This window comes from Nuphar pumila, chromosome 11, assembly GCF_984573655.1.
Source record: "Nuphar pumila chromosome 11, dmNupPumi1.hap1.1, whole genome shotgun sequence".
NCBI classification, from domain to species: Eukaryota; Viridiplantae; Streptophyta; class Magnoliopsida; order Nymphaeales; family Nymphaeaceae; genus Nuphar; species Nuphar pumila.
The window spans coordinates 9,956,189-9,973,490 of record NC_143259.1 but is presented as its reverse complement, the minus strand read 5'-3'; the positions used below and the strand labels follow the sequence as shown (position 1 = coordinate 9,973,490).

The 17,302-nt window shown below is 36.6% G+C and overlaps 1 long non-coding RNA gene and 17 other non-coding genes across 18 annotated transcripts; all 18 read right to left on the bottom strand.

The window, feature by feature from the left end:
- Positions 1-107: 107 nt before the first annotated feature.
- LOC149821924 (uncharacterized) lies at positions 108-1,735 on the bottom strand. The gene is made up of 3 exons (XR_016426195.1): positions 1,635-1,735; positions 1,324-1,435; positions 108-222 (listed from the first exon to the last, which is right to left on the bottom strand). It is a non-coding gene; the product is annotated as an uncharacterized LOC149821924 (long non-coding RNA).
- On the bottom strand, positions 453-544 carry LOC149821926 (small nucleolar RNA Z223). The gene has a single exon (XR_016426304.1). It is a non-coding gene; the product is annotated as a small nucleolar RNA Z223 (small nucleolar RNA).
- LOC149821925 (small nucleolar RNA U36a) lies at positions 892-976 on the bottom strand. Its single transcript, XR_016426294.1, has one exon. It is a non-coding gene; the product is annotated as a small nucleolar RNA U36a (small nucleolar RNA).
- A 135-nt stretch (positions 1,736-1,870) lies between the features above and the next one.
- Positions 1,871-2,027, bottom strand: LOC149821923 (small nucleolar RNA snoR134). Its single transcript, XR_016426273.1, has one exon. It is a non-coding gene; the product is annotated as a small nucleolar RNA snoR134 (small nucleolar RNA).
- Positions 2,028-2,496: 469 nt separating this feature from the next.
- Positions 2,497-2,587, bottom strand: LOC149821922 (small nucleolar RNA Z223). The gene has a single exon (XR_016426310.1). It is a non-coding gene; the product is annotated as a small nucleolar RNA Z223 (small nucleolar RNA).
- A 334-nt stretch (positions 2,588-2,921) lies between these two features.
- On the bottom strand, positions 2,922-3,006 carry LOC149821921 (small nucleolar RNA U36a). The gene has a single exon (XR_016426291.1). It is a non-coding gene; the product is annotated as a small nucleolar RNA U36a (small nucleolar RNA).
- Positions 3,007-3,859: 853 nt separating this feature from the next.
- LOC149821920 (small nucleolar RNA snoR134) lies at positions 3,860-4,016 on the bottom strand. Its single transcript, XR_016426275.1, has one exon. It is a non-coding gene; the product is annotated as a small nucleolar RNA snoR134 (small nucleolar RNA).
- Positions 4,017-8,267: 4,251 nt separating this feature from the next.
- Positions 8,268-8,358, bottom strand: LOC149821919 (small nucleolar RNA Z223). The gene has a single exon (XR_016426313.1). It is a non-coding gene; the product is annotated as a small nucleolar RNA Z223 (small nucleolar RNA).
- A 314-nt stretch (positions 8,359-8,672) lies between these two features.
- LOC149821918 (small nucleolar RNA U36a) lies at positions 8,673-8,758 on the bottom strand. Its single transcript, XR_016426298.1, has one exon. It is a non-coding gene; the product is annotated as a small nucleolar RNA U36a (small nucleolar RNA).
- A 963-nt stretch (positions 8,759-9,721) lies between these two features.
- Positions 9,722-9,878, bottom strand: LOC149821917 (small nucleolar RNA snoR134). Its single transcript, XR_016426282.1, has one exon. It is a non-coding gene; the product is annotated as a small nucleolar RNA snoR134 (small nucleolar RNA).
- A 473-nt stretch (positions 9,879-10,351) lies between these two features.
- LOC149821916 (small nucleolar RNA Z223) lies at positions 10,352-10,442 on the bottom strand. Its single transcript, XR_016426308.1, has one exon. It is a non-coding gene; the product is annotated as a small nucleolar RNA Z223 (small nucleolar RNA).
- A 335-nt stretch (positions 10,443-10,777) lies between these two features.
- LOC149821915 (small nucleolar RNA U36a) lies at positions 10,778-10,862 on the bottom strand. Its single transcript, XR_016426295.1, has one exon. It is a non-coding gene; the product is annotated as a small nucleolar RNA U36a (small nucleolar RNA).
- A 975-nt stretch (positions 10,863-11,837) lies between these two features.
- Positions 11,838-11,994, bottom strand: LOC149821914 (small nucleolar RNA snoR134). The gene has a single exon (XR_016426278.1). It is a non-coding gene; the product is annotated as a small nucleolar RNA snoR134 (small nucleolar RNA).
- A 472-nt stretch (positions 11,995-12,466) lies between these two features.
- Positions 12,467-12,557, bottom strand: LOC149821913 (small nucleolar RNA Z223). The gene has a single exon (XR_016426307.1). It is a non-coding gene; the product is annotated as a small nucleolar RNA Z223 (small nucleolar RNA).
- Positions 12,558-12,905: 348 nt separating this feature from the next.
- Positions 12,906-12,990, bottom strand: LOC149821912 (small nucleolar RNA U36a). The gene has a single exon (XR_016426290.1). It is a non-coding gene; the product is annotated as a small nucleolar RNA U36a (small nucleolar RNA).
- Positions 12,991-13,989: 999 nt separating this feature from the next.
- Positions 13,990-14,146, bottom strand: LOC149821911 (small nucleolar RNA snoR134). Its single transcript, XR_016426279.1, has one exon. It is a non-coding gene; the product is annotated as a small nucleolar RNA snoR134 (small nucleolar RNA).
- A 2,112-nt stretch (positions 14,147-16,258) lies between these two features.
- LOC149821910 (small nucleolar RNA snoR134) lies at positions 16,259-16,415 on the bottom strand. The gene has a single exon (XR_016426280.1). It is a non-coding gene; the product is annotated as a small nucleolar RNA snoR134 (small nucleolar RNA).
- A 467-nt stretch (positions 16,416-16,882) lies between these two features.
- On the bottom strand, positions 16,883-16,973 carry LOC149821909 (small nucleolar RNA Z223). Its single transcript, XR_016426306.1, has one exon. It is a non-coding gene; the product is annotated as a small nucleolar RNA Z223 (small nucleolar RNA).
- Between the last annotated feature and the right edge of the window lie 329 nt (positions 16,974-17,302).

The window sequence follows — 17,302 nt, the reverse complement described above, 5'->3', positions numbered from 1 at the left end:
GTTTCAGATATGACAGCACAAAGCAGCTACATAACCCTGGGCCTGAACTCACCCAATTTTATTAAGTTTCAACATTACGGAAAAATATGCTGTTATGTAGATATTGGTCAAGCAGAAGATTGGAGTTCACTGTGATAAATGGAGTTTGAATACAATAACATGGTTAGATGTGGCACATTTTATGTAGGAAAATCAAATTCAACTGGAATTCGCTGGAATTTTCTGCAATAAAAGGGAAAAACAAAAACTCAGTAAGTCATCAGAGCAAAAAATTGGTTAGTATTGTGCACTTTTATAGCCAAAGGTAAGCATAAAAAAATTGTTTTTTTGCATCACTTTAAAACATTAACAATCAATGATTTGCAGTGGCAACAGTCATGCTCTTTAGTCTCTTCATCTAAACGACATTAAAGATGCAGCCATTCATAAATGCAGGAACTTGTATACAAGACACATGGCTCAGTTATTGATCAGCTGGGTCAATCATGAATTTTCAGAAGCAGAACTGGCATTTATAGCTGTCAGGTAATCTTCATTGCCAAATTACGCACCACAAAAAACAGCACTTGGTGCTGTCAACAAATCTAATAAGGTAAGTGGTACAAACAGTAGCCGTGTAGCATGAATAGAAAATAAAGGCATCATATCAAAAATCAAAAAACTTAAAAAAATGCAAATAATAACTACAAAGAATCAATGTGTGACATCAAAAACTTTTATAAAATGCAGTACAAAACATGAAAATGGATTAGCAACAGCATACATTCACAACTGCCTCAAAATTAACATCACTAAATGGCAGCTGCAGTAATTTCGTCTCAATAAACAAAAAGCATACATATCATAGACCCAACCAGAAAAGTATTAGCTGGTGCACAAAGTTGGCTAAGTTGGCTCATGCTAAGAAATTCAACCATTAAATTTTTATGCTTCATAGTTTACACTCAGAAGCGCGGATAAGTTCAAATCATTGCCAACAGCAACAATGCCCACAGACCGACAATTGCAACCGGGAAAGTAAAGAATAGCATCCGAAGAAAACAGCTATCACAACACCAAAAAGGAAAAAACAGATGAAATTTGAGATATAACCCAGGACAACTGGAAAAAGATTTAGTTACAATTGTTAGAGCAATTGACGCACAGCAGCCGAGCTAGTCACATTCTCATTTTATACTATATGAAACACTTCAACACCGTAACAAAATCAACACATGCAAAATATCTTTATCATCTCTTAAGACCACTTTATTGATAAATCCCTAACCACAAATCACTGCAACAAAAGGCATGAGTTGACAAAAATTACTACTAGAAAAGAACCTGAAAAAGAATACTTTATCAAGAACACCGTATCCGAGCCCCCAGAATCATATAACTTCAGAAGCCAAAGACACCAACCTTGATGCATTGTTGTAACCAAGATAAATTGATACTGCAATCACAAAACCCCGGAAAATAAGCAACTTTATAGCAATCAAAAAGGTTGACTTAGGCCTACATTCCTTTTGCCAATCGTTGAATCCAATGACAAATACAAGAAATTTCATCAAATTTATCAGAATATGCACATATATTAGATGGTTGAAATTTAAAAAAAAAAGTTAAAAGAAAAGGAAGCCCAAAACACCGACCCAAATCTGACGGCCAATGAAACACTTGAGGAACAAATACCTTCTTATCCATGAATTCAACAATAGCCGTGGACAAAAAAAAACGAAGAAATACTATCCATCCGATAATACCAATTATTCACCAAAAATCAACCAACGCTGAATCAACCCAAGGTAACAAGAAAATGTCAAATAATATTACTCTCAGAAATTCACAAAGTACCAGTCTTTCACGGAAATTAAAAGTAAAAGAAATAAACTGTGGGTGCATCTTTGACACAGCTCAGCCATGGAACAAAAGTGTACAAGATCGGCTTAACTGCAACACTCGGCACACAATTGATCTAGCACGGAGCAATGGGACTTCCTTCCTCACGAGGGAATTCAGAGGAGCCCGGGGTTATGCACGTGCGGTCATCACCGAATATAAACGTCAAACCAAAATTGAATAGAATCGAAAACAAAAAAAACGAAGAAAACAACCATTTTTAGGGCTCACAGATCTCACATTCCTCTCAAAAGAACACAAAAAAACAGAAAAGTTCCTGGATTTTCCATGGTTTTAAGGCAATGATTCAATTCTAATTGGAGAAAGGAAGAAGGAAGAAGTCGCCCATGTCAAGCACTCAGGGCAACTTACAAATAAATTATGTAAAACCAAACGTCACCCTACATTTCTTCTCATAATATTAACAAAAAATATTATGGCCCCCAAACAGATCAAACTCGCCAAAACATTTCCAGCTTAGACTAAATCTTAAGAACGTGCTTCACTTATAAAACATATAATTCAAAATGCTTTAACACAATAAAAAAAAGGAAGCCCAAAAATGATAGATGCAATTCCAGGCATTCAGAAATGCAGGAACTTATATACAAAGACACATGGCTCAGTTATTGATCAGCTGGTCAATCATGAATTTTCTGAAGCAGAACTGGCATTTAAAGCTGTCAAGTAATCTTCATTGCCAAATTAAGCACCACAAAAAACAACACTTGGTGCTGTCAACAAATCTAATAGGGTTAGTGGCAAAAACAGTAGCCGTGTAAAATGAATAGAAAACAAAGGCATCATATCAACAATCAAAAAACTTAAAGAATGCAAATAATAACTACAAAGCATCAATGTGGCATAAAAAACTTTTATAAAATGCAGTACCAAACATGAAAATGGATTAACATGAGCATACATTAACAACTGCCCCAAATTTCACATCACTAAATAGCAGCTACAGTATTTTCGTCTTAATAAACAAAAGGCATGCATATCATAGACCCAACCAGAAAAGTATTAGATGGTGCATAGGTTGGCTCATATTAAGAAATTCAACCATTACATTTTTATGCTTCATAGTTTACACTCAGAAGCGCGGATAAGTTCAAATCATTGCCAACAGCAACAATGCCCACACAACGACAATTGCAACAGGGAAAGTAAACAATAAAATATTATGCGAATCCAATGAAAACACCAATCACAACACCAAAAAGGAAAAAACAGATGAAATTTGAGATATAACCCTGGACAACTGTTTGGTGAAAATTGACCAAATGGAAAAAGATTCAGAAACAACTGTTAGAGCAACCGGCACGCAGCATCCGAGCAAGTCTCATATTCTCATTTTACACTATATCTATCAATTCTACACCGTAGCCAAATCCACGCATACAAAAAAATTTATGATCTCTTAAGACGACTTTATTGATAAATCCCAAACCACAAATCACAGCAACAAAAGGCATGAGTTGACAAAAATTACTATTTGAATAGAACGTAAAGAAAAAAAATTCAAGAACACCATATCACCAAGATATATTGATCTTGCAATCACAAAAACCCCATAAAAAGAAACAAGTTTATAGCGCTCAAAAAGGTTGACTTAGGCCTACATTCCTTCGGCAAATAGTTGAATCCAATGACAAATACAAGAAATTTCATCAAATTTATTTGAATATGCACATATATTAGATTGCTGAAATTTAAAAAAAAAAATATAAAAGAAAAGGAAGCACAAAACATCGACCCAAATCTGACGGCCAATGAAACACTCAAGTTACCAATACATTCTTGTCCATGAATTCGACCATAGTCGTGGACAAAAAAAAGCAAAGAAATACAATCCACTAGAGAATACCAAGTATGCAACAAAATCAACCAATGCTGAATCAACCTCCGTTAAAATCTCCAGATGACGACTGGTATCCGAAGTATCAGTCTTTCACGGAAATTAAAAGCAAAAGAAATGAACTGTGGGTGCATCTTTGACACAGCTCAACCGTAGAAGAAAAGTGTACAAGATCGGCTGAACTGCAACACTCAGCATACAATTGATCTAGCACGGAGCAATGGGGCTTCCTTCCTCATGAGGGGTTTCAGAGGAGCCCGGGGTAATGCACGTGCGGTCACCATCGAATCTAAATGACGAACCAAAATTGGATCGAATCCAACACAAGAAAAAAAGCGAAGGAAACAACCATTTTTAGGGCTCACAGATCTGATATTCCTCTCAAAAAGAATGCAAAAAACCAGAGAAGTTCCTGGATTTCCAGGGTTTCAAGGCAATGATTCAATTCTAAATGGAGAAGAATTCTAAGATAAGGGTTTGCTTAATAGGACATAATGAGGAGATTGTAGGTTTTACTTGCCCACTTCCGAAGAATTTGAGTTCTAAGGTTTAGGGTATTCTGGAGAAGGAAACCCTAAACCTAGAAAAGAAAACCTCCGAGCGACACCGAACGCATAAAAAGTGGAAGGGAAAGAGAAGATATTTATAGGCACGCTTAAACCCTAGACCCATAGGAAATTTGCACAAATGCCATTTCGGTTCTGATAAAATTATGAAAATAGTACAGCATGGCTCGCGAACTCTATATTTTGTACTTGGGTCTTGATGTCCTAATGGATCGGATCCGTAGGACCGCTGAGCTCGATTCGATAAATTTTTTTTTTCTGATGTGGGTCTTAAAAATAGAGTGTGATTGTGCACTCAGATCGTATTTGAGCCTGTTAACGGAACGTTGTTTGAAGTTGGATGTGTTTGATATCTTCTGTTGGATCGCCATTCAGATCATTACCTAATCCAATCGTTTCAGTTTCAGTATGGCTGGGAAATGAGACAAGCAGCTCGTTGTTGAGACGGCTCGTGAAAAGCTGCACTCCGCTTGTAATTTGGGTTCGACAAGCAAATCTAGGTGCCAGGTATACAAGTCGAGTACGAACATGGGAAGCTTGGCTTGGTCAGTTAGCATAGGTCATTTTATATTTTAAATATCAATATGTATATATTCTAGTATTATATTATCCATATTATACAGGTTTCATTCATGAAAAAAAAAACTCACTCTTTTTTTTTTTCAAATGATTGATGCTGCTCGTTATCAGCTCGCAACGAGGTGGGGCTCAGCTAGGCTCGAACAGTTGTATACACTTAATTAGCCGAGCCAGGTTTAGCTCGTTTACCAGACCTATTTTAACACATAAACCTTAATAATTTGTTGTAAAATTTGGATCCGGAGTCGATTCTAGTACATGAGGCCTTGTTTAGATCCAAACTCAATATTGAACTTACAGGCTTAAATTTTTTTTATTTGGATTTATGATGATCTGGACTTATCTGCCTTTTTTGCAATCGTGCAGGATGTCACATGTTCGAGTCAGACGAGACAGTCCATTAGAGGATCCCAACAAGCTAAATGAATTTATACTAACAATTATATCCTAAACTCGGAGTTTTACACCACCGGAACGACAACCATATATATGGAAGGTTGACCTAGCATGACCAGGTCTTCATGTCGAGTGCAGTTTCTTCAAGTTATAGATGAAAAAAGCTCTTAGATTATTTTAAAAAAAAAAATAGGTATGCAGCTGCTACAGATGAGAGATGAAATGAGATGCTCATGGGTTGGCCTAGGTTCACTTCACAAAATGCTTGTTCGAACTCAATATATAAACTCGGCAACCTAAACATGAAAAATGAATGTGGGACTAATGTAGATTGATTAAATAGTCAAAAATATATTTTACATATAATTTATATTATGGAGTATGTATAGTTCATGTAATTGGCTAAGCAATAAGTTTAGAGTTCAAATCATGTTGCTTACAACACTGAAATAATGAATTTTATATTATAAATTAGTCAGTTTGAGCCTGGCTTCATAAATGTATAGTTTTGATTTCTATTAACTTCATTTTTGAAAAATATATTTTTTATATCAGCTCAAACTCAGCTCATTTAGCTTGACCTTGAGCTTGGCACATTTCGCCACGAGTAAAGATTGATCACTCTTTATTTGGTTTGTTCGCTCATTTACCACCCCTAGCAACTGATCCTGTCACGTTTAAGTTAAAAGTTTCCCTTAACTTGATGTACAACAAGACACCTATCCGGGTGACTTGAGTGGCAGCAAGCCTGGCAAGAAGGTGCTGACCCCTTTGTCCCATGTTCGATTCTCGCAGGGTGTGTCGGAGCAAGGATGCACACCAGCCAAGATCGAGCAGAGCTTGGCCAAGTAACCTGGTGTACAAGCTCGATTCGAGATCAGCCCGAGTCTGCACCACGGGCGTTCTGAGCTGAGCCCGGATCAAGCTCCGCTCGGTTCAGGCACACTACAACATGATGTCTACAACTGATTAGAAAAAGGTTTCAGGGGTGTGATGCCCGTCATTTTAGAGGGAAAAAATGAGATCCATAGAAGGAACACTAAAAAAAAATTGCACAAAGAGGAAGAAGTTAGGATGGGTAGGGAGAAAAAAAGAGATACGTTCGGTCCTCCACATAAAGACATAGCACCCCATTTAAAAATCACACTTCTTGGTGCCGAGAAATTACCATTACTACTGTAATAGGGGAACCAGCAAATGAGACTTATTTAATTGGATATCTGACCCGCTCTCGACAGCTGTATAATATCAAAATATTTAGAAAACAAGCCGAGTGCCCCAAGAGGTTGCCCTAGTGCGGTGGGGGCGTCGACTGCTTGACGAGCAGTCAAGGTTCCATTCCCATGGGTCTACCCCACAAAGCAAGCCAATGCACAAAATAGATAGCGAGGGCAGGGGTTCTAGCATCACGTTATCAGCACGAAGGTATGGCAGGTTGAGCCAGTGCAATCATGTCTTTGTGACAAATGTTGTTTCTTAAAGTTATAAATAAAAAAATGAGTCGAACCTGAACGAGCTCTCAAGGTCCATCAAGATCGACATGTTACTCATCCAAGTTTTAAATCAGGGTTCAGGTTAATCTCGTATACAGCACAAACACGTTCTAGCCAAGCCTTAGTCGACTCGATTTTTTTTGCATTCCTAGGGGAAATAGCCTCGATGTTTTACACAGCCAGTATAACGACGACAGTATGTAAAGCAAGCTGAGCCAGTGTCACCAGGCTATTGAAACGGGTACGGTTTCTTCAACTTTTAAGTTAAAAAAAAAGACTCGAGCATGACAGGTCGATGAAGCCCGGTTTATTTGCACGCCCGATTTTTAGAACAAGGTTCAGGCTCGACTTATTTACAGCACGAATGAGACCGAGCAAGCTTTAACCATAATGACAGGCAGCACCATACTAACAAACACCCCATAAACCAACCCCTTCAAACCATTGCATTTCACATGAAATTAAACACAATGACATGCAGCAATGCATTCACAAGCACCGCACATACTAATCTCCTCCCACAATTTCATTTCATCAATGAATTTGTCCACGCACCAGAACAATTTTAACAATTTAGTAACCGAAAGAAGAATCACAAAACATGTAACGCAAATAGCCTCAGACAGGATCCAAAATATCAATGGCGTGGACTGGCAACTCCAAGTAGGTTCTCCTGGATATCAAGGACTTGGAACCACTGCTGCTCAATATATGGACAGATCATCGGCCATAAAATTTTGAACTAAACAAAATCTGACAAGAAAAATAACTTAATCAAAGTTGGAGTAATAGAGAACTTTAGAAGGAAAAATCACATAGATATTTAGTTCTTGTCCCGGCGAATGTCTTCTTTCCGTTTCAAATAACATTACAATCACAGAAGTGAACGGTAGATTATCCACTATTGACGGAAGTACTGGAAGACATCACAGAGCAAGAAAGCGATACAACTATCAATCTGCAATAACAAATAACATAATGTTTGTCATCTTAGGTGATTTGGAATCACATGTGATTTCAAACAACTCGTTCAACATCACAATTTGAAGTCACATAAGATTCACAACAAATGTGATATGATTTCATCACTTGGTTTCTTATTTTCATTTCCAAACAAGATTCACTCTCATTTGCATGATATTCACAAACTCATATAAGGTTAACCAACATGCCCTAAAGGCACAAGATATGCATATTCAAAATTCAGGAACAAAACTGTTTAGCCCAGAAATCAGGACACAGTATAAATAAACAGCCAAAATGTAAAACCAAACGTCACCCTACATTTCTTCACAGAATCACAAAAAATACTATGGCCCACAAACAGATCAAACTCCACAAACCATTTCCAGCTCAGACCAAATCTTAAGAACATTTTGCATGCATGAAACATATAATTTAAAATGCTTAAACAAAATAAAATAGAGGATGCCCCGAAATGATAGCGACAATTCCAGGCATTCAGAAATGCAGGAACAACTTATATACAAAGACACATGGCTCAGTTATTGATCAGCTGGTCAATCATGAATTTTCAGAAGCAGAACTGGCATTTAAAGCTGTCAAGTAAACTTCATTGCCAAATTAAGTTAAACAAAAAACAACACTTGGTGCTGTCAACAAATCTAATAGGGTTGTTAGTGGCAAAAACACTAGCCGTGTGTAGCATGAATAGAAAACAAAGGCATCATATCAACAACCAAAAAACTTAAAAAATGCAAATAATAACTACAAAGCATCAATGTGTGACCAAACATGAAAATGGATTAACAGGAGCATACATTCACAACAGCCTCAAAATTCACATCACTAAATGGCAGCTGCAGTAATTTGGCCTCAATAAACAAAAGGCATACATATCAAAGACCCAACCAGAAAAGTATTAGCTGGGGCAGAAGTTGGCCCATATTAAGAAATTCAAACCATTAAATTTCTAATGTTCATAGTTTACACTCAGAAGCGCGGATAACTTCAAATCATTGCCAACAGCAACAATGCCCACAGACCCACAATTGCAATCGGGAAAGTAAAGAATAGCATCCGAAGAAAACAGCAATCACAACACCAAAAAGGAAAAAACAGATGAAATTTGAGATATAACCCAGAACAATTGTTTGGTGAAAATCTACCAAACGGAAAAAAAATCAGCTACAACTGTTAGAGCAACCGACGCGCAGCAGCCGAGCTAGTCACATATTCTCATTTTATACTATATGTACCACTTTAACACCCAAACCAAATCCACGCATGCAAAATACCTTTATTATCTCTTAAGACTACTTTATTGATAAATCCCTAACCGCAAATCACTGCATCAAAAGGCATGAGTTGACAAAAATTACTATTAGAATAGAACCTGAAAAAGAATACTTTTTCAAGAACACCATACCCAAGCCCCAGAATCAAGTAAACATCAGAAGCCAAAGAGACCAACCTTGATGCATTGTTGTAACAAAGATAAATTGATACTGCAATCACAAAACCCCAGAAAATGAAGCAACGTTATAGCGATCAAAAAGGATGACTTAGGCCAACATTCCTTTCGTCAATCGTTGAATCCAATGACAAATACAAGAAATTTCATCACATTTATCTGACCATTAAAATATACTAGATCGTTGAAATTTAAACAGAAAAAGATAAAAGAAAAGGAAGCCCAAAACATCGACCCAAATCTGACGGCCAATTAAACACTTCAGCTACCAATACCATCTTGTCCATGAATTCGTCAATAGACGTCCACAAAAAAAAGTGAAGAAATACTATCCACTCAAGAATACCAAGTATTCACCAAAATCAACCAACGCTGAATCAACCAAAGGAAATAAGAAAATGTTGGATAATATTACGGTCAAAAATTCACAAAAACAAACTCCCTTAAAATCTTTGAGATGACGACTGGTATACGAAGTACCAGTCTTTCACGGAAATTAAAAGTAAAAGAAATGAACTGTGGGTACATCTTTGACACAGCTCAGCCATGGAAGAAAAGTGTACAAGATCGGCTGAAATGCAACACTCGGCACACAATTGATCTAGCACGGAGCAATGGGACTTCCTTCCTCACGAGGGATTTCAGAGGAGCCCGGGGTTATGCACGTGCTGCCACCGCCGAATCTAAATGGCAAACCAAAATTGAATTGAATCGAAAACAAAAAAAAAAGCGAAGAAAACAAGCATTTTAAGGGCTCACAGATCTCACATTCCTCTCAAAAGAACACAAAAAAAACAGAAAAGTACCTGGATTTTCGATAGTTTTAAGGCAATGATTCAATTCTAATTGGAGAAAGGAAGAAGGAAGAAGTCGCCCATGTCAAGCACTCAGGGCAACTTACAAATAAATTATGTAAAACCAAACGTCACCCTACATCTCTTCACATAATATTAACAAAAAATATTATGGCCCACAAACAGATCAAAATCGCCAAAACATTTCCAGCTCAGACCAAATCTTAAGAACATGCTTCACTTATAAAACATATAATTCAATATGCTTAAACACAATAAAAAAAAGGAAGCCCCAAAATGATAGACGCAATTCCAGGCATTCAGAAATGCAGGAACTTATATACAAAGACACATGGCTCAGTTATTGATCAGCTGGTCAATCATGAATTTTCTGAAGCAGAACTGGCATTTAAAGCTGTCAAGTAATCTTCATTGCCAAATTACGCACCACAAAAAACAACACTTGGTGCTGTAACAAATCTAATAGTGTTAGTGGCAAAAACAGTATCCGTGTAGCATGAATAGAAAACAAAGGCATCATATCAATAATCATAAAACTTAAAAAATGCTAATAATAACTACAAAGCGCCAATGTTTGACATCAAAAACTTTTAAAAAACGAAGTACCAAACATGAAAATGGATTAACATGAGCAAACATTCACAACTGCCTCAAAATTCACATCACTAAATGCCAGCTGCAGTAATTTCGGCAAAATAAACAAAAGGCATACATATCAAAGACCCAACCAGAAAAGTATTAGCTGGAGCATAAGTTGGCTCATATTAAGAAATTCAACCATTAAATTTTTATGCTTCATAGTTTACACTCAGAAGCGCGGATAATTTCAAATCATTGACAACAGCAACTATGCCAAAACACAGACAATTGCAACAGTGAAAGTAAAGAATAAGATATTATGAGCATCCGGAGAAAACAGCAATCACAACACCAAAAAGGAAAAAACAGACGAAATTTGAGATATAACCCAGGACAACTGTTTGGTGAAAATCAACCAAATGGAAAAAGATTAAGTTACAATTGTTAGAGCATCTGACGCGCAGCAGCCGAGCTAGTCACATATTCTCATTTTACACTATATGTACCACTTCAACACCCTAACGAAATCCACGCATGCAAAATACCTTTATGATCTCTTAAGACCACTTTATTGATAAATCCCTAACCACAAATCACTGCAACAAAAGGCATGAGTTGACAAAAATAACTATTAGAATAGAACCTGAAAAAGAATACTTTTTCAAGAACACCAAACCCAAGCCCCAGAATCAAGTAAACATCAGAAGCCAAAGACACCAACCTTCATGCATTGTTGTAACCAAGATAAATTGATACAGCAATCACAAAACCCCAGAAAATGAAGCAACGTTATAGTGATCAAAAAGGATGACTTAGGCCTACATTTCCTTTGGCCAATCGTTGAATCCAATGACAAATACAAGAAATTTCATCACATTTAACTGAACATTAAAATATATTAGATCGTTGAAATTTAAAAAGAAAAAGATAAAAGAAAAGGAAGCCCAAAACATCGACCCAAATCTGATGGCCAATTAAACATTTGAGCTACCAATACCATCTTGTCCATGAATTCGTCAATAGACGTCCACAAAAAAAAGTGAAGAAATACTATCCACTCAAGAATACCAAGTATTCACCAAAATCAACCAACGCTGAATCAACCAAAGGAAATAAGAAAATGTTGGATAATATTACGGTCAAAAATTCACAAAAACAAACTCCCTTAAAATCTTTGAGATGACGACTGGTATACGAAGTACCAGTCTTTCACGGAAATTAAAAGTAAAAGAAATGAACTGTGGGTGCATCTTTGACACAGCTCAGCCATGGAAGAAAAGTGTACAAGATCGGCTGAAATGCAACACTCGGCACACAATTGATCTAGCACGGAGCAATGGGACTTCCTTCCTCACGAGGGATTTCAGAGGAGCCCGGGGTTATGCACGTGCGGCCACCACCGAATCTAAATGGCAAACCAAAATTGAATTCAATCGAAAACAAAAAAAAAGCGAAGAAAACAACCATTTTAAGGGCTCACAGATCTCACATTCCTCTCAAAAGAACACAAAAAAAACAGAAAAGTACCTGGATTTTCGATAGTTTTAAGGCAATGATTCAATTCTAATTGGAGAAAGGAAGAAGGAAGAAGTCGCCCATGTCAAGCACTCAGGGCAACTTACAAATAAATTATGTAAAACCAAACGTCACCCTACATCTCTTCACATAATATTAACAAAAAATATTATGGCCCACAAACAGATCAAACTCGCCAAAACATTTCCAGCTCAGACCAAATCTTAAGAACATGCTTCACTTATAAAACATATAATTCAATATGCTTAAACACAATAAAAAAAAGGAAGCCCCAAAATGATAGACGCAATTCCAGGCATTCAGAAATGCAGGAACTTATATACAAAGACACATGGCTCAGTTATTGATCAGCTGGTCAATCATGAATTTTCTGAAGCAGAACTGGCATTTAAAGCTGTCAAGTAATCTTCATTGCCAAATTACGCACCACAAAAAATAACACTTGGTGCTGTAACAAATCTAATAGTGTTAGTGGCAAAAACAGTATCCGTGTAGCATGAATAGAAAACAAAGGCATCATATCAATAATCATAAAACTTAAAAAATGCTAATAATAACTACAAATAATAACTACAAAGCGCCAATGTTTGACATCAAAAACTTTTAAAAAACGAAGTACCAAACATGAAAATAGATTAACATGAGCAAACATTCACAACTGCCTCAAAATTCACATCACTAAATGCCAGCTGCAGTAATTTCGGCAAAATAAACAAAAGGCATACATATCAAAGACCCAACCAGAAAAGTATTAGCTGGAGCATAAGTTGGCTCATATTAGGAAATTCAACCATTAAATTTTTATGCTTCATAGTTTACACTCAGAAGCGCGGATAATTTCAAATCATTGCCAACAGCAACTATGCCAAAACACAGACAATTGCAACAGTGAAAGTAAAGAATAAGATATTATGAGCATCCGGAGAAAACAGCAATCACAACACCAAAAAGGAAAAAACAGATGAAATTTGAGATATAACCCAGGACAACTGTTTGGTGAAAATCGACCAAATGGAAAAAGATTAAGTTACAATTGTTAGAGCATCTGACGCGCAGCAGCCGAGCTAGTCACATATTCTCATTTTATACTATATGTACCACTTCAACACCCTAACCAAATCCACGCATGCAAAATACCTTTATGATCTCTTAAGACCACTTTATTGATAAATCCCTAACAACAAATCACTGCAACAAAAGGCATGAGTTGACAAAAATAACTATTAGAATAGAACCTGAAAAAGAATACTTTTTCAAGAACACCAAACCCAAGCCCCAGAATCAAGTAAACATCAGAAGCCAAAGACACCAACCTTCATGCATTGTTGTAACCAAGATAAATTGATACAGCAATCACAAAACCCCAGAAAATGAAGCAACGTTATAGTGATCAAAAAGGATGACTTAGGCCTACATTTCCTTTGGCCAATCGTTGAATCCAATGACAAATACAAGAAATTTCATCACATTTAACTGAACATTAAAATATATTAGATCGTTGAAATTTAAAAAGAAAAAGATAAAAGAAAAGGAAGCCCAAAACATCGACCCAAATCTGATGGCCAATTAAACATTTGAGCTACCAATACCATCTTATCCATGAACTCGTAAATAGCCGTCGACAAAAAAAGCGAAGAAATACTATCCACTAAAGAATACCAAGTATTCACCAAAACCAACCAACGCACACAATTGATCTAAACCACTCAAGAATACCAACCCAAGGCAATAAGAAAATGTCGGATAATATTAGGGTCAGAAATTCACAAAAACAAACTCCCCTCAAAATCTCGAGATGACGACTGGTATCCGAAGCACCAGTCTTTCACGGAAATTAAAAGTAAAAGAAATGAACTGTGGGTACATCTTTGACACAGCTCAGCCATGGAAGAAAAGTGTACAAGATCGGCTGAAATGCAACACTCGGCACACAATTGATCTAGCACGGAGCAATGGGACTTCCTTCCTCACGAGGGATTTCAGAGGAGCCCGGGGTTATGCACGTGCGGACACCAACGAATCTAAATGGCAAACCAAAATTGAATTGAATCGAAAACAAAAAAAACGAAGAAAACAACCATTTTTAGGGCTCACAGATCTCACATTCCTCTCAAAAGAACGCAAAAAAAAAGTACCTGGATTTTCCATAGTTTTAAGGCAATGATTCAATTCTAATTGGAGAAAGGAAGAAGTAGCCCATGTCAAGCACTCAGGGCAACTTACAAATAAATTATGTAAAACCAAATGTCACCCTACATCTCTTCACATATTAACAAAAAATATTATGGCCCACAAACAGATCAAACTCGCCAAAACATTTCCAGCTCAGACCAAATCCAAAGAACATGCTGCACTTATAAAACACATAATTCAAAATGCATAAACACAATAAAAAAAAGGAAGCCCAAAAATGATAGATGCAATTCCAGGCATTCAGAAATGCAGGAACTTATACAAAGACACATGGCTCAGTTATTGATCAGCTGGTTTAAAGCTGTCAAGTAATCTCCGTTAACAAATTACGCACCACAAAAAACAACACTTGGTGCTGTCAACAAATCTAATAGTGTTAGTGGCAAAAACAGTGGCCGTGTAGCATGAATAGAAAACAAAGGCATCATATCAATAATCATAAAACTTAAAAAATGCAAATAATAACTACAAAGCATCAATGTGTGACATCAAAAACTTTTATAAAACGCAGTACCAAACATGAAAATGGATTAACATGAGCATACATTCACAACTGCCTCAAAATTCACATCCCTAAATGGCAGCTGCAGTAATTTTGTCTCAATAAACAAAAGGCATACATATCAAAGACCCAACCAGAAAAGTATTAGCTGGTGCATAAGTTGGTTCATATTAAGAAATTCAACCATTAGGAAAATATATTAGTTAAAAGAGGTCGGGGTAGGCTTAGGAAGACTTGGATGGAGATGATAGGAAAGGATATGAATGCTTTGAACCTCACCGAGGACATGGCGTTGGATAGAAATGATTGGAGGAAAAGGATTCATGTGGAAGACCCAAAATGAATTTCTTTTTTGGTTCATATCGCTGACCCCAATTGTTTTGGGATGAAGGCGTAGTTGTTGTTGTTGTTGTTGTATAGTTTACACTCAGAAGCGCGGATAAGTTCAAATCATTGCCAACAGACACTATGCCTAATAATTGCAACAGGGAAAGTAAAGAATAAGATATTATTAGCATCCGGAGAAAACAGCAATCACAACACCAAAAAGGAAAAAACAGATGAAATTTGAGATATAACCCAGGACAACTGTTTGGTGAAAATCGAACAAATGGAAAAAGATTCAGTTACAATTGTTGGAGCATCTGACTCGCAGCAGCAGAGCTAGTGACATATTCTCATTTTATACTAATTGTACCACTTCAACACCCTAACCAAATCCACGCATGCAAAATACCTTTATGATCTTTTAAGACCACTTTATTGATAAATACCTAACAACAAATCACTGCAACAAAAGGCATGAGTTGACAAAAATTAACATTAGAATAGAACCTGAAAAACAATACTTTTTCAAGAACACCATATCCTAGCCCCAGAATCAAGTAAACATAAGAAGAGAAAGACACCAACCTTGAAGCATTGTTGTAACCAAGATAAATTGATACTGCAATCACAAAACCGCAGAAAATGAAGCAAGGTTATAGCAATCAAAAAGGATGACTTAGGCCTACATTCCCTTTGGCGAATCGTTGAATCCAATGACAAATACAAGAAATTTCAACATATTTTTCTGCAAATTAAAATATATTAGATCGTTGAAATTTAAAAAGAAAAAAGATAAAAGAAAAGGAAGCCCAAAACATCGACCCAAATCTGACGGCCAATTAAACATTTGAGCTACCAATACCATCTTATCCATGAACTCGTCAATAGCCGTCGACGAAAAAAGCGAAGAAATACTATCCACTCAAGAATACCAAGTATTCACCAAAACAAACCAACGTTGAATCAACCCAAGGAAATAAGAAAATGTCGGATAATATTACGGTCAGAAATTCACAAAAACAAACCCCCTTAAAATCTCGACATGACGACTGGTATCCGAAGTACCAGTCTTTCACGGAAATTAAAAGTAAAAGAAATGAACTGTGGGTACATCTTTGACACAGCTCAGCCATGGAAGAAAAGTGTACAAAATCGGCTGAAATGCAACACTCGGCACACAATTGATCTAGCACAGAGCAATGGGACTTCCTTCCTCACGAGGGATTTCAGAGGAGCCCGGGGTTATGCACGTGCGGACACCAACGAATCTAAATGGCAAACCAAAATTGAATTGAATCGAAAACAAAAAAAAACGAAGAAAACAACCATTTTTAGGAGTCACAGATCTGACATTCCTCTCAAAAGAACACAAAAAAAAAGTACCTGGATTTTCCATAGTTTTAAGGCAATGATTCAATTCTAATTGGAGAAAGGAAGAAGGAAGAAGTCGCCCATGTCAAGCACTCAGGGCAACTTACAAATAAATTATGTAAAACCAAACGTCACCCTACATCTCTTCACATATTATTAACAAAAAATATTATGGCCCACAAACAGATCAAACTCGCCAAAACATTTCCAGCTCAGATCAAATCCAAAGAACAGGCTACACTTATAAAACATATAATTCAAAATGCTTAAACACAATAAAAAAAGGAAGCCCCAAAATGATAGCGACAATTCCAGGCATTCAGAAATGCAGGAACAACTTATATACAAAGACACATGGCTCAGTTATTGATCAGCTGGTCAATCATGAATTTTCTGAAGCAGAACTGGCATTTAAAGCTGTCAAGTAATCTTCATTGCCAAATTAAGCTAAACAAAAAACAACACTTGGTGCTGTCAACAAATCTAATAGGGTTGTTAGTGGCAAAAACACTAGCCGTGTGTAGCATGAATAGAAAACAAAGGCATCATATCAACAACCAAAAAACTTAAAAACTGCAAATAATAACTACAAAGCATCAATGTGTGACATCAAAAACTTTTATAAAACACAGTACCAAACATGAAAATGGATTAACATGAGCATACATTCACAACAGCCTCAAAATTCACATCACTAAATGGCAGCTGCGGTAATTTGGCCTCAATAAACAAAAGGCATACATATCAAAAACCCAACCAGAAAAGTATTAGC